Below are 27,671 nucleotides of genomic sequence, written 5' to 3'. Positions count from 1 at the left end.
CCATCTCATCTTCTATTGTCCCCTTCTCTTCCTGTCTTCAATCTTTCCCAGCATTAGGGTCTTTCAAATGAGTCAGCTCTTCGCATCAGGTGGCCAAAGTACTGGAGTTTCAGCTTCAACGTCAGTCCTTCCAGTGAACACCCAGGACTGGTCTCCTTTAGGATGGATTTGCTGGATCTCCTTGCAGTCCAAGGGACTCTCAAGAGTCTTCTCCAACACCACAGTTCAAAAGCATCAATTCTTCTGTGTTCAGCTTTCTTTATAGTCCAACTCTCACATCCATACATGACTACTGGAAAAACCATAGCCTTGACTAGATGGACCTTTAACCCATATATATGCAATCTAGAAAGATGGTACTTATGAACCTACTAGAGAATGGACTGGTGGACACAGAGGGGAAGGCGAGGGTGGGACGAATTGGGAAGGTAGCATTGACATAGATACACTATCATGTGTAAAATAGATAGTTAATGGGAAGTTGCTAAAGAGAGCCCACTGACTCTGTGATGACCTAGAAAGGTGGGTTGGTGGGAGGGGAGGGAGGTTGAAGAGGGAAGATATATAAATATATATATATATATACAGCATATATATATACATATAAATATATATATATATATAAATCAGTCACATACATATATGACTAATTCCTGTTGTTGTATGGCAGAAACCAACACAGAATGGTAAAGCAATTTTCTACCAATTAAAAAAAAAATTTTTTTTAAGAAAACAAGCAGTTTGGCAATAAAGCATGAGTTTTAACCACTGTCCTACATTGCATTTCCATAAGAAATGTACCATTTTAAGAAATTTAAAGGAACACTATGATGTGTGATTTAATAAGTATAAGTACTTACTTTCTAAACACCAATAAATCTCTAACTATACTGGGAAAAAAAAAGAAACAAAGCAAAATATTGACTAGTCAGTCACTAAATTTGTAAGCCAGGGTTCTTCCCTTAGCATCAATTCTTATATATAATAACCCATCTAGTATTATTTACTTTTAAATATAATATACATGTAGATCATTAGAAACTTAATATAATCTTTCTAATCAAAACTTATATGTTACCAGACTTCACATTAGCAAGTTGGAAACAACGAGTCACTAAAGAATGAAATATTTAACAGTAAGAAGGAAATGTTAAAAAAATAAAAAAGAAAAAAATTGAAAGGAGGAAATGTAGGGCCTTTGGTGGACAGAAAAACAAATTAATTGTTACCAAATTTACAGTATTTAAATTGGATCTTACAGTATTTAAATTGTGTTTGTTAAAATAGTTCTCCCTTTTCTTTGTAGCTCCTAGTTAGATTTTTCACCTGGCTGTAAAAAGCCTTTGAAGACTAGATCAGAGTGAAATACAAAGCATGAAAGAAAGCCAGAGTCATTCTTCAGTGAGGAGCAAATGGGTTATAAACAAGGTGGTTGGCAAAATCTTCATTTTTCTTTCCTTTCATTGACCTCCTGGAAAGGAAAAGCCCTCCCAAAGACAGGTGGTCCTGAAAATCTAGATAATTTAGCAAAATGAGGCTTGTTGACAGCTTGGCATGAAATGTGATTCTTTAATTACATTTTAATGACAACTCTTATTATTTTACATAACTGTGTTAGGTGGTAACATGAGGTTAGGGACTGCTAATGCAGATTGAATTGTTTTTCTCAACATTTATAACATTCAAGTAATAAAAACACATTTATTGATTAAATGGATAGTAGATGTCCCTTTCATATGTGGAGCAAGTCTATTTATCATTTTTATTATTAATATCTTTCACAACACTTATATTTTTTAAAATATTATTATCTTGTTTCAAGGATAACTAACTTGGAACCATGTGCTTCGGCTAACATCATGTCTAAAATCAGTTTGAATCCTCGTTAATATTAAGGAACCATATTATTTTTGAGCAAAACACAAATTACAAAGATCTTTAAAAGTTTCTTTCAAGGTTTTACTTAACTTCATTGTTTAGAGAGTTTTAGTTCTGCAGCACCTTAAAAAAGAATTGTAATTACTTTTTGTGTTTGTTTATAAGCTTAGTGATTTAAATTACCAGTAAACTTACTTTTGAATTACATCTGAATTATTCTAAGCAGCTTATATAGATGAACATGAATCCAAGCTTTTCCCAAAGTGATTGCAACCATCTGTGAAAATATTGTACCATATCATATCCATTCATTTATCCTACTTAAGTCTTTTGTAATACATCATCTCCTTGTCCAGTAAAAGTGCTGTGATTTTATTCAAGCAGAAGTCATACATTCCAAGGTATTGACATGAATATAACTTAAATGTTGTTCAGTCGCTAAGTTGTGTCTGACTCTTTGCTACTCCATGGATTGCAGCATGTCTGGCTCCTCTGCCTTCCACTATCTCACAGTTTGCTCAGATTCATGTCCATTGAGTCAGTGATGCCATACAGAAATCTTATCCTCTTTCTCTCCCTTCTCCTCCTGACATTAGTCTTTCCCAGCTTCAGGGTCTTTTCCAATATGTCAACTCTTCACATCAGGTGGCTTCACTTCAACTTCAGCATCAGTCCTTCCAGTGAATGTTCAGCGGTGATTTCCTTTAGGATTGACTGGTTTAATCCCCTTGCTGTCCAAAGGACTCTTAAGAGTCTTCTCCAGCACCACAATTCAAAAGCATCAATTCTTCGGCGCTCAGCTGTCTTTATGGTCCAACTCTTACATCCATACATGACTACTGGAAAAATCACAGCTTTGACTACACGGACCCTTGTCAGCAAAGTGATATCTTTGCTTTTTAATGCACTGTCTAGATTTGTCATAGCTTTTCTTCCAAAGAACAAGTGTCTTTTGATTTCATTGCTGTAGTCAGCATCTGCAGTGATTTTGGTGATCAAGAAAATTAAATCTGTCACCATTTCCATTTTTCCCCCATCTATCTGCCATGAGGTGATGGTACTGGATGCCATCTGGATGGTACTGGATGGTATTGGATGATCTTAGGTTTTCAAATGCTGAGTTTTAAGTCAGCTTTTTCACTCTCATATTTCACTCTCCTCAAGAGGCTCTGTTGTTCCTCTTCATTTTCTGCCATTACAGTGGGATCATATGCATATCTGAAGTTATTGATATTTTTCCCTGCAGTCATAATACTGGTTTGTGATTCATCCAGCCTGGATATTTGCATGATGTACTCTGCACAGAAGTTAAATAAGTAGAGTGACAATATACAGCCTTGAAGTACTCCTTTCCCAATTTTGAGCCAGTCAGTTGTTCCATGTAAGGTTCTAACTGTTGTTTATCGAACTGCATACAGGTTTCTCAAGAAGGGTAAGATGATCTGATATTCCCATCTCTTTAAGAATATTCCACAGTTCATTGTGATCCACACAGTCAAAGGCATTAGCATAGTCAATGAAGCAAAAGTAGATGTTTCTTTTGGAATTCCCTTGCTTTTTCTATGATCCAGTGTATGTTGGCAATTTGACCTCTGGATCCTCTGCCTTTTTGAAAAACAAGTTGTACATCTGGAAGTTCACATACTCCTGAAGCCTAGCTTGAAGGATTTTGAGCATAATCTTCTTGGCATGTGAAATGAGTGCATTTTTACAGTAATTTGAACATTCTTTGGCATTGCCCTTCTTTGGGATTGAAATGTTCCAGTCCTGTGGCCATTACTGAGTTTTCCAAATTTGCTGACATATTGAGTGCAACACTTTAATAGCATCATCTTTTAGGATTTGAAACAGTTCAGATGGAATTCCATCACCTGCACTAGCTTTGTTAATAGTAACGCTTCCTAAGGCCACTTGATTTCACACTCCAGGATGTCTGGCTCTAGGTGAGTGACCACACCATTGTGGTCATCTGGCTCACTAAGACTGTTTTTGTACAGCTGTTCTGTGTATTCTGCCCCCTGTTATTAATCTCTTCTGCTTCTGTTAGATCCTTGCCATTTCTGTCTTTTATTGTGTCCATCTTTGCATGAAATGTTCCCTTTGTAGCTCCAATTTTCTTGAACAGATAATAGAAATCTATGTTCCCTTTTCTTGAGTAAATCATAAGTGAAGATAAACTATTTAGTGTTTTAGTTCAAGGAAAGGGTAAGTTTAGAAAACACAAGTTTATTTGGTGCTTAGCAAGATGGGTTGCAGGCATCCCTGGTGGCTCAGATGGTAAACAATCTGCCTGCAGTGCAGGAGACCCGGTTTCGATCCCTGTGTTGGGCAGATTCCCTGGGGAAGGAAATGGCTACCCACTCCAGTATTCTTGCCTGGAGAAGTCCGTGGACAGAGGAGCCTGAGGGGCTACAGTCCATGGGGTGGCAAATAGTCAGAAGCGACTGACTCAACTAACACTTCCATTTTCAAAGTGGGTCGCATTTGTTTTTTATTTTTCTCCTGATTCTCAAAGTATATAAATTATAACAAATTGGCTAATCATTTTTCCGAGAGAGAAAACAGTCACATTAAAGTGCACCTGTTCAAAATGGAGCTCAGGATTTCACCTCTAAACCTGGCACCCCCTCAGTGCTTTCCCTCTTGGTAAATCACATCTCCACCAACCATTTGTTCATGCCTGAAACTTAACTAATTCATCCTTCTCCCCTCAAATCATATCCACTATGAAGTCTTTTTTATTCTATCTTCTAAATGGATCTTAATTATATTCACTCTTCTCTATTTCCACTGGTTCCAGTAATGTTCCAGCATTTTATTTGTCTTCCCTTATCTACTTTTACCTATTGCCAAGTCCTTCTCTATCCTTACAGGCAGCATTATTTTTAAAACTATTAAGTTTGTGATACAATCTCTTTGGAATAAAGTCTGACTTTTAAGAAATAAAACTAAGCATATACTTAATACCATGACTAAGAAATTCAATCCTAGATATTTACCTGAGAGTAATAAATATATGTGTGTGTATATATATATATATATATAAAAGCCCTATTTAAAAATGTCCATGAAAGCCAAAATTGGAAACAGCTCAGGTAGCCACCAATAGGAAATGAGTAAACAAGCAGTCATATATTTATACAATAGAATATTGTAATTAGCTTATTATTTTAATTAATTTTTATTATAATATACTTGCATTACAATGTTGCATTAGTTTCTGCTGTACAGCAAAGTGAATCAGTTATACATATACATATGCCCCCTCTTTTTTGGATTTCTTTCCCATTTGGGTTACCACAGAGGACTGAATCGTGTTCCCTGTGCTGTGCAGTAGGTTCTCATCAGTTACCTACTTTATACATCGTAGTGTATATATGTCAGTCCCAATCTCCCAATTCATCCCATCCCCCTTCCCACCGTGGTATCCATAAGTGTGTTCTCTATATCTGCATCTCTATTTTCGCTTTTCAAATACATTCATTTGTACCATTTTTCTAGATTCCACATATAAGCGATATTATACAATTTTGTTTTTCTCTTTCTGACTTACTTCACTGTGCATGGCAGTCTCACTCTGCATAAATCTATGCATGTCTCTGCAAATGTCTCTATCTCATTTCTTGTCATGACTGAGTAATATTCCATTTTATATATGTGCCACATCTTTTTTATCCATTCTTCTGTTGATGGACATTTAGGTTGCTTCCATGTCCTAGCTATTGTAAATTGTCCTGCAGTGAATATTAGGATGCATGTATCTTTTTATAGACTTAGTGATTGAACAACAACAAATATATTTTCTATATGCATGGACCACTCCCTGAAACTTAAAGTCGCATAGAATGACATTTATCTTCATATAACATTATGTCTAATCATACTTTTCTTTGTCAGTTCTTACAAAGTTAATAGACGCTTCTTCCAAGGGATCTTGTAATTAATAATGGTATAAATAATTATGTGATTATCTGGCTTCTCCAGTAGTTTTTAAAAACCATTTGACCATGATCAATTAATGTATCTCCAGTCTACTGCCACGCTCAGCACTTGGCCTGAAATGAGTACCCAGTGAAAGTGAAAGTGAAGTCGCTCAGTCGTGTCCGACTCTTTGCGACCCATGAACTGTAGCCCACCAAGCTCCTCCGTCCATGGGATTCTCCAGGCAAGAATACTGGAGTGGGTTGCCATTTCCTTCTCCAGGGGATCTTCCCAACCCAGGGATCGAATCCACATCTCCCACATTGCAGGCAGATGCTTTAACCTCTGCGCCACCAGGGAAGCCCTTAAATACAAGAATACAGTCTCCCAGAAAACCTCCTATAGAGACACAGAACTTCAGATCCAAGTACTAACATCAAAGATTTCAAAGGGAGGAAAGGAAGCCAGGTTGAAAGGAGAAGGGGGAGGAGGTGGGAGAGGGGGGCAAAAGGGGTGGCCTTACAGACGTCTCCTGCCACCTACAGATACCCAGGCATACCCAGTCCCATAGGGACAATTTTCCCTGGGCCTCCAGAGAAGGGAGGACTGGAACTCGGCCCTACCAGAAATCAGACCAGACCAGAACCAGTAACTCGAGTACCCAGTAAACACCTATCAAAGTTCATATGAAAACTGACTAAAGAGATAGTCTCCTGATTCATTTCAATGTAAGTCATGAATTATTCGTGTGGCCTAACTATTGATTTTTAATATCCCCTCATTTCTTAAAAGGGTAGTAATTTTTTACAGTGGAAATGAAACCATGCTAAATGAGACTAAGGAAAAAAGTATTTTTGAAAATTTTCAACTGGCAAGTATCCCAGGAGTTTTACCTGATTATGGCACAATAAATAATTCTGACAAGCATTGCAGCTGATTATAAATATTTGTTTTAATATGTAAATGGGTGTGTTGACTCAAGTAAACATTAATTTTCATTCCACTTAAATTTACTTATAACATGGCATAAGAAAACAACAAATGTACATTTTGACATGAAATAAAACATGTTATCTTTCCAGAGGTCTGGTAGGGAATAGGAGGAGATTAAGAGTATCCCTAAAAGAGCTAAAAAACTTTTCTTATCATAGAATTGGAGGCAATATCAGGGTAATAGTTAATTTAAATTGTTCTATAGATAAGTCTCTGTGCTACTGGAACTGATTAATACTCTAGTGATATTTACCATTAATTCAGCTAAGAGAAGAAAAGAGAAAAAAGTCTCCATTGCCCAGTCTTAAGATATGTACATTAGAAAATTAGGGAGGCAGATATTTCTTCGAAAAAAATAATAACCAGAAACTACAATAAAAAGTAGTGATAAAAGAGAGATTATGAAGTAGTCTTTCAATTGACATGTGTGAGAAGATAAAGACAGCTTTGAGATTATGTATTTATATGTGAGGAGATTTTCCTAATTCCTATCAAATATGAGAGATTAGTATTTTGTAATATGTGTTAAAATCTTTTAATTTTTAATATCGCAAATGTTGCATTAGAGGGAGAAAAAAAGGCAGAAGAAACTTTTTTATCTCACTCATGAAGTCCCCACATAGAACTCACTGTTGAAAGTATTAAAAAGTTATACATACTTTAATTCTCATTACAATTACTGTGATAACTACATATATTTCCACTGGGTGAAAATAAGGTCCAGGGAGAACTTGCAAGTTGAACACTTACTCTGCATCCTCAGTCCCAGTGGATTTCATTTGGACCTGCATGAATGAGCCAAGTTTACCTGGTGACTCTGAATGAGGGACACTGAGAATTGCATTTGCAAGATTTAAGAACAGAGTATTAGATATTTACCCAAAGTAACTTCCATTTATTCCTCTATTTTGCCAGTATTCTGAGAAAAAAAATGCAATGAAAGAAGACACTAATTCTTAAGTGAATAATCCCTTTTGTAAAGCATAATAAACATGGGGCTAATAGCAAATGGGGGGAACTAAATTTACTTTCTTCTTCTCAAAACAAGAAAAATACCCTCACTCAAAACAAGATTAGTATCCTCATTAAAATCTTATATTGAATATGTTGCATTTTGAAGAGAAGCAAATAGAAAACAAGGGGATTTCCCCAGCAAGTATTTTGTACTGGTCTACCAAAAATCTCCCAGGGTAGCATTTAAGAGGTGATTTCATTGCAGTCTGAATTTCACTGAAACTTCTTTGCCTGAAAATCAATTGTGTAGTTCCTCAGATGTGATCAGACTCAGGGATGTTAACTTACTCTAAATTAAATTAATGAGAGACTGGAATGTGAACCAGAATACCAATTTATTCATTTGCAATAAGAATTATTGCTTTATTCTGACCAGAAAGGATACATTGCCATGATCAAAATATGCTTTCTTTATGGCAGAATTACATGAAAACTAAAACAGAAATTTGCTTGTGGTCCAAGGAACCAGCACTAGGAATGTGAATGATTCTAAACAGCTTCTGAAAGACACAAACTTGCCAGATAGTATTACTCCTGGTCACTGACAAAATATTCTGTCTCCTATTGAACACTGAGCACATAGACAATTTTTTTCCTATTTGTTGTTTTCCAAGACCTTATGATGAAAAATGAACCTTTATTCAAATATACTTATGAGGTTTATTTGACCATGGTCCAGTCTATACTAACAATCTCTAAGTGTGACTTTATGTATCTTTGATTTCATCCACTAAACGCTGAACTCTTTATTTTTACTCAAAATCTACCTGATTTTATTTCCAAATCATATAAAAAGGGAGATTTGGAAGGATCTCTTATACTCCCTGCACCTGTCATCATCTTTAGCCATGTGAAAATCCTTTAGTCCCTATAATCAGATTTAGTTTGGGATATACTTTGTTCTTAGCTGCTATTGGCACTGCCATTTCTGACTAATCTTACTCCATGGAAGCTTCAAGCACGCCAAAGAGAGTACTTTTAGACCAAAGCAGTAGTTTGAATTGTTGAAAAGATACTAGGTTTGGCAAGAGAGCAAGATGAGGTTTAACTCTCTGCAAGAAACAGTATTTCTGCAAGATATTAACAGTTGTCCTTTATTCATAAGGTTTCAAAGTCAGAATGATGGGAAGCCTGCTTAAACCACAGCTACATGATTTTGTGTGTGGGTGTGTGTCTGTAACTCTCTAATCAAAGGCAAAGTATTGTCACATAACATGTGAACTATCTGACCATGTTTCATGTAGAGCATCCACTAACAATCAACAGAACTAAGGTTTGGGAGATGCAGCTAAGAGCAGATATTCTATTATAAAAATCAGTTTGCAGTAACATGTAAACAGCATTGGATCTTCTTTATCACTATTCTCCCATCTGGGAAAATTATGGAAAGTTGATTGGAGGAGCTCTCAGTATGTGACTTGTAATTATTCTCATCACCATTATGAGGAGGAAGAGGGGGAAGAATTGGTTATCAAGAGGAAGTCATAAGTCAGATAGTGGTACTTCTTCAAGTGTGACGTCTAGATTACCTATATCAAAATCTTCTTGGCTATTTTACAAAAAGATATAAATTCCCAAGTTCCCCTGAAGACCACTGAATTAGAATCTCTAGAGATGGACACAGAAATGTGGATTTTAAGTGGAAGCACCATGAAATCTGTATGCACATTTCAGTTTGAATATCTATTTAAGTTAGGAAAAAAGACATTTAGTCCCAAAACATCTTATGAGATTTAATAGACCGACTGGCATCTACTAAGCCATGGGATTAAGCCAATATGTCTTTAGTTAAAAAAAGAAAAGTAAACTATTGCAAAGATTTTATAAGTGCCAATATATAGTAGTTTCTCCAGTATCCCTCTAATTCTGTCAGTCATATCATATCTAAATAAGACAGGGAAGACTTTCATTGTATGATACACCCCAAAATCTTAAACTAGGGACATTGTATAAATATACTAAAAATAAATAAATATATATACATTCATATTTCTATTTTCTATTTCCATAATTCACAAGAGAACTATAAGGACCTCAAAGTTTCAAATTTGATTATTTGAGAATAAAACAGGACACAAATGAATTTCTAGCCATTCAAGGATAAACTCGGAAAAAATGAAACATTGTCCAATTTAAATATTTTATTTCAGTATTTACTTCAACCAAACAGGTTTTACACCTCCTAGTGTTAATATAAAGTTCTGTAACCTCAGATCTCTATAGACTTAACTTCATATGCACATGTCTCAGAAACAAGTATGTCATTTACCATTCCCCTCACTCCTTCAAATATTTACAGACATTAAAATATTACAAATGTTTCAACTTATGAGATCTTTTTGTTTTGTACTCAGAAATTTTGTGTTTTTTTCCAGTGGTGGGTATTTATAAAAAAAAAATATATAGCTAAATCTAACTATATCTATTTTCTATCTCTTTTCAAGCCCTTAACTGATTATTATTAGTTTTTAAAATATCATTGAAATAAATTGTCTGAAATAAGTGTTCTTCTATAGTTCTCCACACTAAAAGGAAAAAATAGCACATTTGAGAAATATTAGTTAAACTTTACATTTTAAACTGATATATAGTTGACTTACAATATTGTATTAGTATCAAGTGTACAACATAGTGACTCAGTATTTTTAAACACTACAAAATAATCACTACTAAAAATCTAGTTACCGTGTATCACAATACAAAGTTTCTATAATACAGGTTGACTGTACCCCACATGTTCTACATTAAATCCCATGACTTCCTTATTTTATAACTGGGGGTTTGTACTTCTAAATCCCCTTCACCTATTTTGCTCATGTCCCTACTTCTCTCCTCTCTGGCAGCCACTACTTTATTCTCTGCATCTGTGTATCTGTTGCTGTTTTATGTTTTCTGATTTGTTTCATTCTACAAAAAAGTGAACTCAAACAGCATTAGCATTTCACATTCTGACTTGTTTCACTTAGAATAATACCATCTAGGTCCTACCATGTTGAGAAATATTGCGAGATGTCTTTTTCTAATGGATAGGTAACATTCCATTACATATAATGTAATACATAAATATATCACATTCTTTATCCATTCATCTACTGATGGGCACTCACACTGATTTCATATTTTGGCTATTGTAAATAGTACTGTGATGAGCTTTGGGGTGCATATATCTTTTGAAATTAGTATTTCTCCTTTCTTCAGGTAATGACACAGAAGTGGAATGCTGAATCAAATGGTAGTTCTCCCTACAGTTTTTGATGAATCTTCGTATAGTTTACCCAGGAGTTATACCATTTTACATTCCTGCCAACAGCGTTGGCAGCCTCTGTTTCCTCCACAACTTCTCAGGCATTTATTATTTGTAGATATTTTCACAATGGTCCTTCTCACTAGTGGGAGGTGACATGTTCTTATAGCACCATTACAGCCCAGCTTTGGGACCCAAGGGAGCAAGGGCAACAGGGATGTGCATCAGACCAAATCACAAAGCAGGATGAGAATACGCTAGTCATTGCTTCTAATTTGCTATTTATGTATTAATTTCATTTTGATTTTCTGTTGGGATATAGTTGATCAACAATGTTCTGTTTGTTTTAGGTATACAGCAACATGATTCACTGATACATGTACACCTATATATCTTTGGTGGGTTTTTAAAAACAGAGGATATTTCAGTGTTGGGTACACACAACACCAAATGGTCAATCCTGAAATCAGATTGATTATATTTGCAGCCAAAGATAGAGAAGCTCTATACAATCAGCAAAAACAAGAACAGGAGCTGACTGTGGCTCAGATCATGAGCTCCTTATTGCCAAATTCAGACTTAAGTAGAAGAAACAAGGGAAAACCACTAGAACATTCAGGTATGAACTAAGTCAAATCCCTCATGATTATATAGCAGAAGTGACAAAAAGATTCAAGGAATTCGACCTGATGGACAGAGTGCCTAAAGAACTATGGATGGAGGTTCAAGACATTGTACAGGAGGTAGTGATTAAGACCATCCCCAAGAAAAAGAAATGAAAAAAGGCAAAATTGTTGTCTGAGGAGGCTTTACAAATAGCTGAGAAAAGAAAAGAAGCCAAAGGCAAAGGAGAAAAGGAAAAATATACCCATTTGAATGCAGAGTTCCAAATAATAGCACAGAGGGATAAGAAAGCCTTCCTCAGTGATCAATACAAAGAAATAGAGGAAAACAATAAATGGGAAATACTAGAGATCTCTTCAAGAAAATTAGAGATACCAATAAAACATTTCATGCAAAGATGGGCACAGTAAAGAACACAAACGGTGTGGACCTAACAGAAGCAGAAGATATTCTGAAACAGATGGAATACCAGACCACCTGACCTGCATCCTGAGAAATCTGTATGCAGGTCAAGAAGAAACAGAACTGGACATGGAACAACAGACTGATTTCAAATAGGAAAAGGAGTACATCAAGGCTGTATATTGCCACCCTGCTTATTTAGCTTATATGCAGAGTACATCATGAGAAATGCTGGGCTGGATGAAGCACAAGCTGGAATCAAGACTGCTTGGAGAAATCAATAACCTCAGATGCAGATGACACCACCCTTATGGCAGAAAGTGAAGAAGAACTAAAGAGCTTCTTGATGAAATTGACAGAAAAGAGTGAAAAGGCTGGCTTCAAACTCAACATTCAGAAAACTAAGATCATGGCATCTGGTCCCATCACTTCATGGCAAATAGATGGGGAAACAATGGAAACAGTGACAGACTTTATTTTGGAGGGCTCCAAAATCACTGCAGATTGTGACTGTGCCATAAAGTTAAAAGATGCTTGCTCCTTGGAAGAAAAGCTGTGGCCAACCTAGACAGCATATTAAAAAGCAGAGACATTACTTTGCCAACAAAGGTCCATCTAGTCAAAGCTATGGTTTTTCCAGTAGTTGTGTATGAATGTGAGAGTTGGACTATAAAGAAAATTGAGCACCAAAGAATTGATGCTTTGAACTGTGGTATTGGAGAAGACTCTAGAGAGTCCCTTGGACTGCAAGGAGATCCAATCAGTCTATCCTAAAGGAAATCAGTCCTGAATGTTCATTGGAAGGACTGATGTTGAAGCTGAAAGTCCAATTCTTTGGCCACCTGATATGAAGAACTGACTCATTAGAAAAGACCCTGATGCTGGGAAAGATTGAAGGCAGGAGGATAAGGGGGGGACAGAGGATGGGATGGTTGGATGGCATCACCAAATCAAAGGACATGAATTTGAGCAAGCTCCGGGAGTTGGTGGTGGACAGGGAAGCCTGGCGTGCTGCAGTCCATGGGGTCACAGAGTCGGACACGACTGAGCGCTGAACTGAACTGACAGTGTTGAGTAGAGTACCTTCTCTAGACCGAGATTGCTAATTATGTTTTATATATATATACACATGCAAATATATATATATATATATAAATCCCAATTGATATATATCAATTATGTTTTATATGTTTATACATATACATATATGTATGTATGTGTGTATTAATCCCAATCTTCTATTTATCCCTCATTCTACCTTCCCCCTTTGTTAGCCATTAGTTTAATTCTACTTCTTAGAGTGTTTTTCTGCCTTTTTATCAGTTCATTGGTATCAATTTTTGGATTCCAGCAATAGGCGATAACATATGCTGTTTACATTTTTGTTCTCGATGACTGCATCTACTTTGATCCTCATTTCGACCCTGAATGTCACAGAAACTGGCATTATTCCTATTTTCTTTTAGCTGAGTAGTATTTCAAAGTACATATGGAACATAACATCTTTCTCCAAAATACAGAGGATGGACATTTTGTTGCTTTCATGTCTTGGGGATTGTAAACAGTGCTGCAATGAACGTATGGGTGGATATGTCCTTTCTATGTAGGATTTGCCCATAGACACAGCAGAGTGTAAGATTGCCCAATCATAGGGTAGATCTGTTTGTAGATTTAAAGGTCCCTTTCTTCTGTTTTTTATCGCCATCATTACCAATTCGTATTTCCGCCAATTTATATATTCTGCCAATATTTCTGCAATTCTTGCAGGGATTGTTTGTAGATATTTTGGGGATGTCCCTTCTGTCTGAGGCAAAGTGAGACTGGGGGTGCTTTTGATTTGCATTTCCCTAATGGATATTAACATGGAGCATCCTTTCCTCTCCCTTTTTCCCTTTAAACAGTGCAAGGAAAATTTACCACTAGAAATGGACATCTTGACTCTTGCCCAGAATTAAATTTGATTTCCACTACCTGTTTCAGGACATTGATTGAGGTCAGCTGTCATTGACAGTCTCTTAATCCTCATTGACTCCTACAGGCCCCTGAAAGTGGAAGTGTGAAAGTCTCTCAGTCCTGTCTGACTATATGCGACCCCATGGACCGTAGCCTGTCGGGCTCTGTCCAAGGGGAGTCTCCAGGCAAGAGTACTGGAGTGGATAGGGCCAGTTTTTAAGTTGTTGTTCCAGAAAACGATCAAAAGGCGGCAGCATTTCTACACACACGCACACGCACGCACACACGCACGCACGCACGCGCACACACACACATCTGGCTTGTAAATTAGATGATACACCCAAGGGCTGGTATTTCAATCCTTCATCTTCCTTCCTCTGCTGCCCAGAATAATCCCACTCCTCTCAAAACCGCTCAGATGTGGATGCGGTCCTTTGTACTGCCAGGACTGGGAGGAAGCTGGCTGGAAGGTGGGAACCCCACCGCTAGGAGACATGGAAACCAGGTAACTTTTCAAAGCGCCTCCAGGCCAGAAAGTCGAGCAATTTTGGAGCGCACTTCACTTTCACTTTTCACTTTCATGCACTGGAGAAGGAAACGGCAACCCACTCCAGTATTCTTTTTTTTTTTTCCACTCCAGTATTCTTGCCTGGAGAATCCCAGGGACGGGAGCCTGGTGGGCTGCCGTCTATGGGGTCGCACAGAGTCGGACACGACTGAGGTGACTTAGCAGCAGCAGCAGCAACCTTGGTTTAGGTGAAGCTGGGCCTGCGTCATTTTGGATATTGTGGTTTCATCTCGAGGGGAGCAGGCAGTACAGGTCCAAGGAGGGGCTTCTTCGCCCGCACATCCTTGCCAGCTTCCTTGGCCCCATTCCATCCAGCCTTGGGATCAAGGCTGCTCAGGCTCCATGGATGTGACACCCGCCCAGCTCCCAGAGGCCTTAGCTGAATATTGCAACATTGCTTTTTCAGTTTGATTTTCTTCTTTTAATTTTATTTGTTGATTTATTTTTGATTCTGCTGCATCTTCCTTGCTCTGCAGGTTATTCTCTCACTGCAGAGAGCAGGGGCTATTTTTAGTGGCGGTGCCCAGGCTTCTCCTTGCAGGGGCTTTTCTTACTGTGGAGCACCGGCTCTAGGGCGCAGGGCTCAGTTTCTCAGCAGGTTGGCGAGTAGTTGTGTTGCAGACTCTAGAGCACAAGCTCTGTAATTGTGGTGCCTGGGCTTGGTTGCTCTTGGGCAGGTAGACTTATTTCGGATCAGGGATGGGAAAAGAGTCTCCTGCATTGGCTTGAGGATTCTTTACCTCTGAGCCACCAGGGAAGCCCCCTTTTTTTTTTCAATTTTTTTTCTTCTATTTTTAAATTCATTTTTTTCCCTTTAATTGAGGAAAAAGGATTTACAATATAGTGTTGCTTTTAGGTGTAGAACAGCCTGACTCAGTGATATATATGCACCTGTCTATTCTTTTTGAATTTTTTTCCAATTGAAGTTATTACAGACAGTGAATACAGTGCCCTGTCCGTCCAGTAGGTGCACGTTTATTATCTAAGTGATACATATACATTGGTGTGTACAAGTCAGTTGGAAGCTTCTAAAATATCCCTCCTTTTGGACTTTTTCCCTTGGTAACTTTAGTGTGACTTCTGTGACTGACTGTGAGTCTGTTTCAGAAGTTATTTCATTCCTGTTGATGTTTAATATCCTATTGATACCACCCATAAGTGATATCATATGCTCATTGTCTTCCTCTGTCCAACTGAATTACTAGTTACAATCATGTTTTGGTGCATCCATGTTGAAGCAACTGGCAGCATTTCCTCATTTTCTTAGCTGAGTACTATTCCACTGTACATGTGGAACACAATTCCCATTCCACATTGGATGGATACTTTAGTGGCTTCCATATATTGCATGACCTAAACAGTGCTGCATTGAACATGGGCTGGATGTGTCTTTTTGATGTACGCTTTTCTCCAGATATACAGCCAGGTGTGTGGTTCCTCCATCATAGAGTAGCTCTGTGTGTAGTTTCACAAGGACCCTTTTTCTTGATCTTCACTGTGGTCATTACCAATTTACACGTCCACTGACAGTGCAGGAGACTTCTGTTTTCTCTCCAGTCTCTCCTGCAGGGAGTGTTTTTAGACTTTTGAGGATGTCCCTACAAACTGGTTCAAGGTCAGTCTCATGGGACTTTTGACTTGCTTTTCCCTAAGCCTCACTAATAAGGACCATCTTTCTTCTTCTTTTTCACTTAAAACAGTGCCACAAAATTTTACCATGTGAAATGACCCTTTTGTGGTCAACTGTGCTTTAAATTTGTTTTCCATTATCTATTCTGGACTCTTCTGTTGACTATGAGGGCCACTCAAATTCTTCTAATGGATTCTTGCCCACAGTAGTAGACATAATGGTCATATGAATTAAATTCACCCATTCCCGTCCAGGGAAGGGACTTCCCTGGTGGTTCAGACAGTAAAGAATATGCCTGCAATGCTAGAGACCTGGGTTTGATTCCTGGGTTGGGAAGATCCTCTGGAGAAGGGAATGGCTACTTACTCCAGTATTCCTGCCTGGAGAATCCCATGGGCAGAAGAGCCTGGTGGGCTATAGTCCATTGGGTCACAAAAAGTCAGACATGACTGAGTGACTAACACTTTCACTTCATTTTCTTTTATTCCTGGCCATGTTAATTCACCGATTCCTAAAATGTCCATGTTCACTCTTGCCATCTCCTTCTTGACCACATCTTTTTTACCTTGATTCATGGACCTAACATTCCAGGTTCTTATGCAGTATTATTCTCTACAAAATCGGACTTTACTTTCACCACCAGACACATCCACAACAGAGTGTCCCTTCCACTTTGGCTCAGCCTCTTCATTCTTTCTGGAGCTATTTCTCCACTCTTCCTCAGTAGCACATTGGATAATGAACAGCACATGAACCAAGAACTTCCAGATGTATAAGCTGGATTTAGAAAAGACAGAGGAACCAGAGATCAAATTGCCAACATCTGTTGGATCACAGGGAAAGCAAGGGAATTCCAGAAAAACCATCTATTTCTGCTTCACTGACTACACTAAAGCCTTTGATTGTGTGGATCACAACAAACTGTGGAAAATACTTAAAGAGATGAGAATACCATACTACCCTGTATGCAGCTCAAGAAGTAACAGTTAGAACTGAGCATAGAACAATGGACTGGTTCCAAATTGGGAAAGGAGTAAGATAAGACTATATATCGTCTCCCTGCTTATTTAACTTCTCTATAGAGTACATCAAGAAAAATTCCAGGCTGGATGAATCACAAGCTGGAATCAAGATAACTAGGAGAAATATCAATCACCTCACGTATACAGATGATACCTAATGGTAGAAAGTGAAGAGGAACTAAATAGACTCTTGATGGGGGTGAAAGAGGAAAATGAAAAGGCTGGCTTAGTCTCAATATTTAAAAAACTAAGGTCATGGCATCTAGTCCCATCACTTCATGGCAATGCAAGGGAAGAAATGGAAACAGTGACAGATTTTAGTTTCTTAGGCTCCAAAACCATGGCAGTCAGTGACTGCCACCATGAAATTAAAAGATGCTTGCTCCTTGGAAGAAAAGCTATGACAAACCTAGACATCATTTTAAAAAGCAGAGATATCACTTTGACAACAAAGGTCCCTGAAGTCAAAGCTATGGTTTTTCCAGTAGACATGTGCAGATGTGAGAGTTGGACTATAAAGAAAGCTGAGTGCTGAAGAATTGATGCTTTCAATCTGTGGTGTTGGAGAAGATTCTTGAGAGTGCCTTGGACAGCAAGGAGATTGAACCAGGAACACATGTATACCTGTGGTGGATTCATTTTGATATTTGGCAAAACTAATACAATTTGTAAAGTTTAAAAATTAAAAAAAAATCCTAAAGGATATCAAGCTTGAATACTCACTGGGAGGACTGATGCTGAAACTGAAGGTACAATAATTTGGTCACCTGATTTGAAGAGCCAACTCATTTGAAAAATCCCTGATATTGGAAAAGATTGAGGGCAGGAGAACAAGGGAGCAACAGAGGGTGAGATGTTTGGATGGCATCACTGACTCAATGGACATGACTTTGAGCACTGAAGGACAGGGAAGCCTCATGTGCTGCAGTCCATCAGGTTGCAAAGAGTCGGACATGACTTAGGGACCGAACAACAACAATGTGCTAAGTCACTTCAGTCGTGTCTGACTCTGTGCGACCCCATAGACGGCAGTCCACCAGGCTCCCCCATGCCTGGGATTCTCCAGGCAAGAACACTGGAGTGGGTTGCCATTTCCTTCTCCAATGCATGAAAGTGAAAAGTCAAAGTGAAGTCGCTCAGCCGTGTCCGACTCTGTGCGACCCCATAGACGGCAGTCCACCAGGCTCCTCCATCCATAGGATTCTCCAGGCAAGAGTACTGGAGTGGGGTGCCATTGCCTTCTCCAATAGAAAAAAGCTCAAATTTATGGCCAGAGTCAGAGCAGGCATTATTAATTGGCCTGGTGAGGGGATCCCATCTAGTAATATCACAGTGACCTGAATAAACAACCTATTTCGGAACATTGCCTGAGGGCAGCTGTCATTGACTGTCTCACAGGCCTTTTGACTCTGAAGGGCCCCTCAGGACCAGGTTTGAAATTGTAGTTCTGGGAAATGGCCATGAGGCAGCAGCATTTCTTCATGCCCCACTCTGGTTACAGGGACAACAGGAGCCTTCCTGAAACTCGTGTGTCCTGGGTTGTAATTTAGAGTGGAATGTACCTGAAGACACATGCAAGGGCCGGTGTTTCATTACTTCTCACTTCCTCTTCTTGCCCCAGAATAATTCCATAATTCTGGCGTCCTTAGACAGTTTGGCTGTGGGTGCTGCTGTTTGTAGTACAGGCTCTGCAAGAAAGCTGGGTGGAGGTAGGAACCCCACAGCCAGGAGATGAGGAGACCAAGTGACTTTTCCAACCTCTCCAACCCTGGTTCAGTTCAGTTCACCTGCTCAGTTGTGTCCAACTCTTTGTGAACCCGTGAACCACAGAACGCCAGGCCTTGCTGTCCATCACCAATTCCTGGAGTTCACCCAAACTCATGTCCATTCAGTCAGTGATGCCATCTGACCATCTCATCCTCTGTCGTCCCCTTCTCCTCCTGCCTTCAATCTTTCCCAGCATCAGGGTCTTTTCAAATGAGTCAGCTGTTCACATCAGGTGGCCAAAGTATTGGAGTTCCAGCTTCAGCATCAGTCCTTCCAGTGAACACCCAGGACTGATCTCCTTTAGGATGGACTGGCTGAATCTTCTTGCAGTCCAAGGGACTCTCAAGAGTCTTCTCCAACACCACAGTTCAAAAGCATCAATTCTTCAGCGCTCAGCTTTATTTATAGTCCAACTCTCACAATGATACATGACTACTGGAAAAACCATAGCCTTGATTAAATGGACCTTTGTTGACAAAGTAGTATCTCTGCTTTTTAATATGCTCTCTAGGTTGGTCATAACTTACCTTCCAAGGAGTAAGTGTCTTTTAATTTCATGGCTGCAATCACCATCTGCAGTGATTTTGGAGCCCAAAAAAATAAAGTCATCCACTGTTTCCCCATCTATTTGCCATGAAGTGATGGGACCGGATGTCTTGATCTTAGTTTCCTGAATGTTGAGCTTTAAGTCAACTTTTTCACTCTCCTCTTTCACTTTCATCAACAGGCTCTTTAGTTCTTCTTCACTTTCTGCCATAAGGGTGGTGTCATCTGCATATATGAGGTTATTGACATTTCTCCCGTCAATCTTGGAGGTCAAACAATTTGGGGGTGTGGGAAGCTTTGTTTGGCTGAAGCTGGGCCTGTGTTGATCTGGATATTGTTGTAGTTTAATTTGAATGGAACAGGGAATACAGTTCCAAAGTGGGGCTCATTTAGATGGGTGCATCCCTGCCAGCTTCCTTGGCCCCATTAGAGTCCAGCTTTGGGACCAGGGCTGCTCAGGTTCCATCAGTGTGACACCAGTCCAGCTCCCAGAGGCCTGAGGGGAATATCTGAAACATTTCTATTTCATTTTCTTCATTTAAAAATTTTTTATGTCTTTATTTTTTGCTTTGTTGGGTCTTCGTTGCCGCTCTGGCCTTTCTCCCTTTGGGCAGAGCAGGTGTAGTCTTTAGCTGGGGTGCCCCATCTTTTCATTGCTGTGGCTTCTCTTATTGTGAAGTATGGGCTCAAGGGTCCAGGGATTTCAGTTTTGGGGGATGGTGAGCTCTACATTGCAGCTCCACCCTCTCTAGCAATTACAAAATTGTTGTGGCTTATAGACGTACTTACTTCAGGGCATGTGGGAACATTTTGTTTTGGGAGGACCTGTGTCTCCTGCATTGGCAGGGGCATTCTTTAACACTGAGCTATGAAAGCCCACGTTTTCAGGGATTTCTTTTTTTTTCTGTTCTTATTTCACTTTTTTTTTTCCTTGAATTGAGGAAGAAAGGATTGACAGTATTGTGCTGGCTTGACAATACAATATTCTATAAGGTGTACAGCAGCCTGATTCAGTGATATGTATGCACCTGGTTATTCTTTCTAGAATTTATTTCAGAGGTTATTACACAGCTGAGTACAGTTGAGTACCCTGCCCATACATTAGGTGCTTGCTGATGATCTGTGTGATACATATACATCGGTGTCTACATGTCAGTCCAAAGCTTCTAAAGTATACCTCCTTTTGACCTTTTTCCTTTGTTAAGCACAAGCTGGGTCCATGACTCTGAATCTATTTCAGAAGTTATTTCATTCCTGCTGCCACCAATGGGTGATATACTATGCACATTGTCTTTCTCTGACTGACTGACTTACTAAATGTGATCGTGTTTAGGTGTATGCATGCTTCAGCAACTGGCAGTATTTACTCACCTTTTTAGCTGAGTAATATTCCATTGTGGGGCTTCCCTGGTGGCTCAAATGATAAATAATCTGCTTGAAATGCAAGAGACTCAGCTTCCATCCCTGGGTAGGGAAGATTCCCTGGAAAGGAAATGGCTGCCCACTCCAGTATTCTTTCCTGGAGAATCCCATGGACATAGAAGCCTGGCAGGGTACCGTCATGGGCTCCCAAAGAGTTGGACATGACTGAGTGATTAACCACACACACACAATATTCCATTATACATGTGCAACAACTTCTTTCTTCATTCCACATTGGATGGGTATTTTCCTTGTTTCCATATGTTGAAGGTTCTAAATGGTGCTGTCCATGGAATTTTCCAGGCAGGAATACTGGGGTGGGTTGCCATTTCCTTCTCCAGTGCATGAAAGTGAAAAGTGAAAGTGAAGTTGCTCAGTCGTGTCTGACTCTTCACAACCCCATGGGCTGCAGCCTACCAGGCTACCATCCATGAGATCTTCCAGGCAAGAGTACTGGAGTGGGTTGCCATTCACTTCTCCAGGGGATCTTCCCTACCTGGGGATTGAACCCGGGTCTCTGCATTGCAGGCAGATTCTTTAGCATCTGAGCCACCTGCCTGGTTCTAGGGTAGCTCTGTTTGTACTCTTACAGGGGTCTTTTTGTTGTTGTTGTTCTGGTCTTTATCATGATCATTACCAATTTACACTTCCACGGACAGTGCAGGAAACTTCTGTTTTCCCTCCATTCTCTCCCTCAGGGATTCTTTGTAGACATTTTGAGGATGTCCCTTCTGACTGGGGGGAAGTGAGTCCGGTGGTGCTTTTCATCTGCTTTTCCCTAATTCTATTTATTCATGTCTTTCTTTTTGGCTGTGCTCGGTCTTCATTGCTGCTCTGGCTTTTCCCCTTTTGTAGAGAGGGTGAGCTACTTTTTAGCTGCAGTACCTGGTCTTCTCATCGGGGTGGCTTCTCTTATTGTGAAGTATGGGCTCTAGGATCCAGGGACTTCAGCTGTTGTTGGGGCCAGTGTGCTCCATAGGTGTGGCTCCTGGCTCTCAAGCAACAGCGCAGTTGTTGTGGCTTAAGGCTTGCTTACTCCTAGGCATGTGGGAACATTTTGGTTACAGGGGCGAGCCATTGGTAGGGGCATTCTCTACTGCTGACTCACCAAGAAAGTCCCTCTTTTTCAGTTTTTTTGTTTGTTTGTTTGCTTTTATTTAATTTTTTTTTCTTGGATTGAGGTGGAAAGGATTGACAATATTGTGTTGGTTTGACAATACAATATTTTATAAGGTGTACAGCAGCCTGACTCTGTGAATCATTTGCATCTGGTTATTCTTTTTCAAATTTATTTCAAATAGAGGATTTTTACAGATAGTTGAGTACAGTGCCCTGCCCATACATTAGGTGCTTGCTGATGATCTATGGGATACATATATATTGGTGTCTACGTGTCAATCCGAAACTTCCAAAATATACCTCCTTTTGACCTTTTTCCTTTGTTAAGTATAAGCTAGATTTCTGTGACTCTGAGTCTGTTTCAGAAGTTATTTCATTCCTATTGATGCTTAAATTCCACCAATGAGTGATATCATATGCTTGTTGTCTTTCTCTGACTGACTTACTAAAGTGATCGTGTTTAGGTGTATGCATGCTTCAACAACTGGCAGTATTTACTCACTTTTTTAGCTGAGTATTATTGCATAGTGGGGCTTTCCTGGTGGCTCAACAATAAATAATCTGCTTGCAAATAAAGAGACTCAGGTTCCATGCCCTGGGAAGGGAATATTTCCTGGAGAAGGGAATGGCTACCACTCCAGTGTTCTTTCCCGGAGAATCCCATGGACAGGAACCTGGCAGGGTACAGTCCATGGGATCTCAAAGAGTTGGACACAACTGAAGTGATTGAGCATGCACACATTTGTCCATTATTCACCTGCAACACAACTTCTTTCTTCATTCCACAACGGATGCATATTTTCATTGCTTCCATATATTGGGGGGTCCTAAACAGTGCTGCATTAAACCCTGAGTGGGACGTGTCTTTTCATGTCTGGTTTTCAACAGAGGTACAGCCAGGTGTGGGATTGCCCAATCGTATGGTAGCTTTATTTATACTTTTCAACGGATCCTTTTTTCTGGCTTCACAGAGATCATTACCAATTTACCCCTCCACCAACAGTGCAGGAGACTTCTGTTTTCTCTCCATTCTCTCCCTCAAGGATTGTTTGTAGACTTTTTGAGGAAGTCCCTTCTGACTGGTGCAAGGTGAGTCTGGTGATGCTTTTCATTCACTTTCCCCCAGTCATCACTAATAAGGAGCATCGGCTCCTCTCCTTTTCTTACTTTAACAGTGCAATGAAAATTTAGCAGGTGAAATGGACTTCTAATCCACGACTCTATTTTAAATTTGTTTTCCATTGTCTATTTCGGGACATTGCTTGATCAACAGCCTTTTCAGGCCTGAAGGGTCCCTAAGGACCAGGTTTGGAAGTTGTAGTTCCTAAAAATGGCCACAAGGGAGCAGCATTTCTTCATGCCCCACTCTGCTTCCAGGGGCAACAGGAGCCTTCCTGAAAGTCCTGTGTCCTGGCTTGTAAATTAGAGTGGAACGTGCTAGGAGACACCCTCAACGGCTTGTGCTATGTACTTTTTCTCGCTTCATATTCTTGCCCCAGAATAATCCTGGAGCCCTCAAACAGCTTGGCTGTGGGTGCTGTTGTTTGTCGTACAAGGACTAGGAGGAAGCTGTCTGGAGGTGGGAATCCCATCACCAGCAGACAAGGAGACCAGGTGAATTCTAAAACCTCTTCTACCTCAAGCAGTTTTGGGGTGCATTAATCTTGGTTTCGCTGCAGGTGGACCTGAGTTGATCCTTCATCTCCAGGGGACAGGCGCTGCTGGTTCAAGGAGGTGCTCTTTTGCTGGCACATCCTCGCCAGCTTCCTTGGCCCCATTCCCGTCCAGCCTTGAGACCAGGGCTGCTCAGGCTCCATGGATGTGACACCAGCCCAGTTCCCAGTGGCCTGAGGGAATATCCGGAACATTTCTATTTGAGTTTTATTTTCTTCTGAAAATTTTTTTACTAATGTCTTTATTTTTGGCTTTGCTGGTTCTTCACTGCTGCCTGGACTTTTCTCTAGTTGCAGAGCCCAAGGGCTACTTTCTGGCTGCGGTGTTCAGGCTTCTCTTTGTGGTGGCTTCTCTTATGTGGACTGTGTACTCTAGGGTCGGGGGAGGTGCTTCAGTAATTGAGTCTCATGGGTTAAGGAGTTTCGGCTGGAGGGTTCTAGAGCACAGGCTCATTAGTTGTGACCCAACAGCTTAATTGCTCCTCTGCATGTTGGGTCATCCCAGCTGAGGGATGCAAACCCATGTTTCCCGCATTGTCAGACTGATTCTTACCACTGAGACACTGGGGAAGCCCCTCATTTGCAGTATTTTGTCTTATTTGAATTCAGTTTATCTTTTTACTTCCACTGATGAGGAAAAGATTTACAATATTGTTTTGGGTTTTGGTGCAGAGGAGCCTGATTCATTGGTAACTGTGCACTTGTCTATTCTTTTCAGATTTTTTCTGATAGATTTTATTAGACAGTTGAGTACAGTACCCTGTCCATATAGTAGGTGTTTGCTGAATATCTCTGTGAGACATTTACATCAGTGTCTACTTGTCAATTTGAAGGTTCCAAAATATCCCAACTTTTGACCTTTTTCCTTTGGTACTTATCATCTTGATTTCTGTGACTGGGAATCTGTTTCAGAAGTTAATTCATTCCTATCAGTGTTGAAGTTCCACTTGCAAGGGGTATCATATGCTCGTTGCCTTTCTCTGTCTGACTGACTGACTAAGGATGATCATCGTTAGCTGCATCCATGTTGCGTCAGCTGGCAGTATTTCCTCATTTTATTTTTTACCTGAGTAATATTCCATTGTGTGTGTAGAACACTACTTCTGTCTCCATTCCACACTGAATGGATATTTTCATTGCTTCCATATGTTGTGTATTCTAAACAGTCCTTCATTGAACAACAGGCTGGATGTGTTTTTTCAATGTCTGATTTTCAAGAGAGACACAGTCAGGTGTGGGATTGCCTGATCATGGGGTAGCTCTCTATTTGGGACCCTTTCTTCTCGTCTTTATCTTGAGCCTTACCATTTTACACTTTGCTGACAGTGCAGGGCTTCTTGGTGGCTCAGCTGGTAAAGAATCTACTTGCAATGAGGGAGACCTGGGTTTGATCCCTGGGTTGGAAAGATCCCCTGGAAAAGGGAATGGCTACCCACTCCATTATTCTGGCCTGGAGAAGTCCATGGACTGTATAGTCCATGGGATTGCAAAGAGTTGGACATGACCGAGCGACTTTCACTTCACTTTCACTTTTTTCCAACAGTGCAGGAAAGTTATGTTTTCTCTGAAGTCTCTTCTGCAGGGATTTTTTGGAAATTCTTTAAGGATGTCCATTCAAACTGGTCTACGGTGAGTATAGTGTTGATTTTCATTTGCTTTTCCCCAATCTTAATATGGAGCATCTGCTCCTCTCCTTTTTTCCTCTAAACAGAGTAACCAAAATTTACTATCTGAGACGGACCTCTAGGAGTCTGCTCTGTTTTAAATTTCTTTTCCATTACCTCTTTGGGGACATTGCTTGAGGGCGACTTCTTGACAGCCTCGCAGGCCTCTTGACTCAAGGGCCTCTAAGGGCCAGGTTTGAAGTTGTAGTTCCAGAAAATGGCCACGAGGCGGCAGCATTTTCTCATGCCCCATAGGGGATTACAGGGGCACCAGGAGCCTTCCTGAAAGTCCTGTGGCTTAAGTTGTAAATTAGAGTGGAAAGTGCCAGAAGACACACCGAAGGTCTTGTGTTTCATTACTTCATGCTCTGTCTTCTTGCCGCAGAATTACCCCCAGCCCTCACAAGGCTCGCTGTGGGTACTGTTTGTAGTGCCAGGACTGGGAGGAAGCTGGCTGGCAGTAGGACCCCCACCCTTAGGAGACAAGGAGATGAGGTGACTTTTCAAACCTCTTCCACCCTGGGGGTTGAGCAGTTTTGGGGTGTAGGAAGTTTGGTTTCACTGAAGCTGGGCCTGGGTCGATCTGGATATTGTGGTTTCATTTCGAGGGGAGCAGGCAGTACAGGTCCAGGAGGGGCTCATCTGCTGGCACGTTCTCCACAGGTTCCTTGGCCCCACACCCGTCCAGGCTTAGGACCAGGGCTGCTCAGTCTCCACGCATGTGGCAACAGCCCAACTCCCAGAGGCCTGAGCTGCATATTGGAAACATTTCTTTTTTCAGTTTTCTCTTTTTATGTATTTGTTGATTTATTTTTTGGTTCTGCGGCATCTTCCTTACTGTGCAGGTTATTCTCCCAATGCAGAGAGTAGGGGCTATTTTAGTGGAGGCTCCTCATTGCCCTGGCTTCTCTTACTGTGGAGCAGGGGCTCTAGGCTGCAGGGGCTTCAGGGTCACAACAGGTTGGCCAAGTAGTTATGGTTTCAGGCTCCAGAGCATGGGCTCAGTAGATGCATGGGCTTGGTTGCTCCTGGGCAGGTAGCATCGTTTTGGTTCAGGGATGGGACAGGTGTCTCCTGCATTGGCTTGGGGATTCTTTACCACTAAGCCATCAGGGAAGCCCCCCGTTTTTCAGTTTTCTTTTTCTATTTTTATATGAATTCATTTTTTTCTTCAATTGAGGAGAAAGGATTTACAATATCGTGTTGCTTTTAGGTGGAGAGCAGCCTGACTCAGTGATATATATGCACCTGTTTATTATTTTTCAATTTTTTTTCCAGTAGAGGTTATTACAGACAGTTGAGTACAGTGCCCTCAGCATACAGTAGGTGTGTGTTTATTGTCTAAGTGATACATATGCATTAGGGTGTGTGTTCTGGTCAGAAGCTTCTATAATACCCCTCCTTTTGAACTTTTTCCTTTGGTAACTTTAAGCTTTGACCTCTGTGACCGAGTCTGTTTCAGAAGTTAACTCATTCTATGGATGTGTATATTCCACCTGTAAGTGACATGCTCATTGTCTCTCTCTGTCCGACTGACTTACTAGTTATGACCATCTTTAGGTGCCTGCATGGTGCAGCGACTGGCAGTGTTTCATTTTTTCCACTGAGTTATATTCCACTGTATGTGTGGAACCCAACTGGTTTCTTCATTCCACATTGGATGGATATTTTCGTTGCTTCCATATGCGGGGCTTTCTAAACGGTGCCGCACTGAACACGGGGCTGGATGTGTCTGTTGGACATATGGTTTCTCCAGATATGCACCTAGGTGTTGGATTGCCTGATCACAGCGTAGCTCTGTTTCTAGTTTTACAGGGATCCTTTCTTCTGGTCTTTATACGGATCATTACCAATTTACACCTCCACCAACAGCAGGAGACTTCTGTTTTCTCTCTGCTCTCTCCTTCAGGGAGTGTTTGTAGACTTTTTGAGGAAGTCTCTTCTGACTGGTGTGAGCTGAGTCTGTGGTGGTTTGATTTTCTTTTCACCAATCATCACTAATAAAGAGCATCCTCTCCTCTCCTTTTCTTCCCATCAAACTGTGATGAAAATTTACCATTTGGAATGGACCTATTGCATTTGGCTCTGTTTTAAATTAGTTCTCCATTATCTACTCTGGACATTGCTTGAGGACAGCTTTAGTGACAGCCTAGCAGGCCTCTTTCTTGACTGAGGGGCCCCTAAGGGCCGGTTTGAGGTTGTAGTTCTGGAAAATGGCCACAAGGGGGCAG

This window comes from Bos indicus, chromosome 4 (assembly GCF_029378745.1).
Source record: "Bos indicus isolate NIAB-ARS_2022 breed Sahiwal x Tharparkar chromosome 4, NIAB-ARS_B.indTharparkar_mat_pri_1.0, whole genome shotgun sequence".
Classification (NCBI taxonomy): Eukaryota; Metazoa; Chordata; class Mammalia; order Artiodactyla; family Bovidae; genus Bos; species Bos indicus.
The sequence above is the reverse complement of the archived record's forward strand: the minus strand, read 5'-3'. Positions refer to the sequence as shown.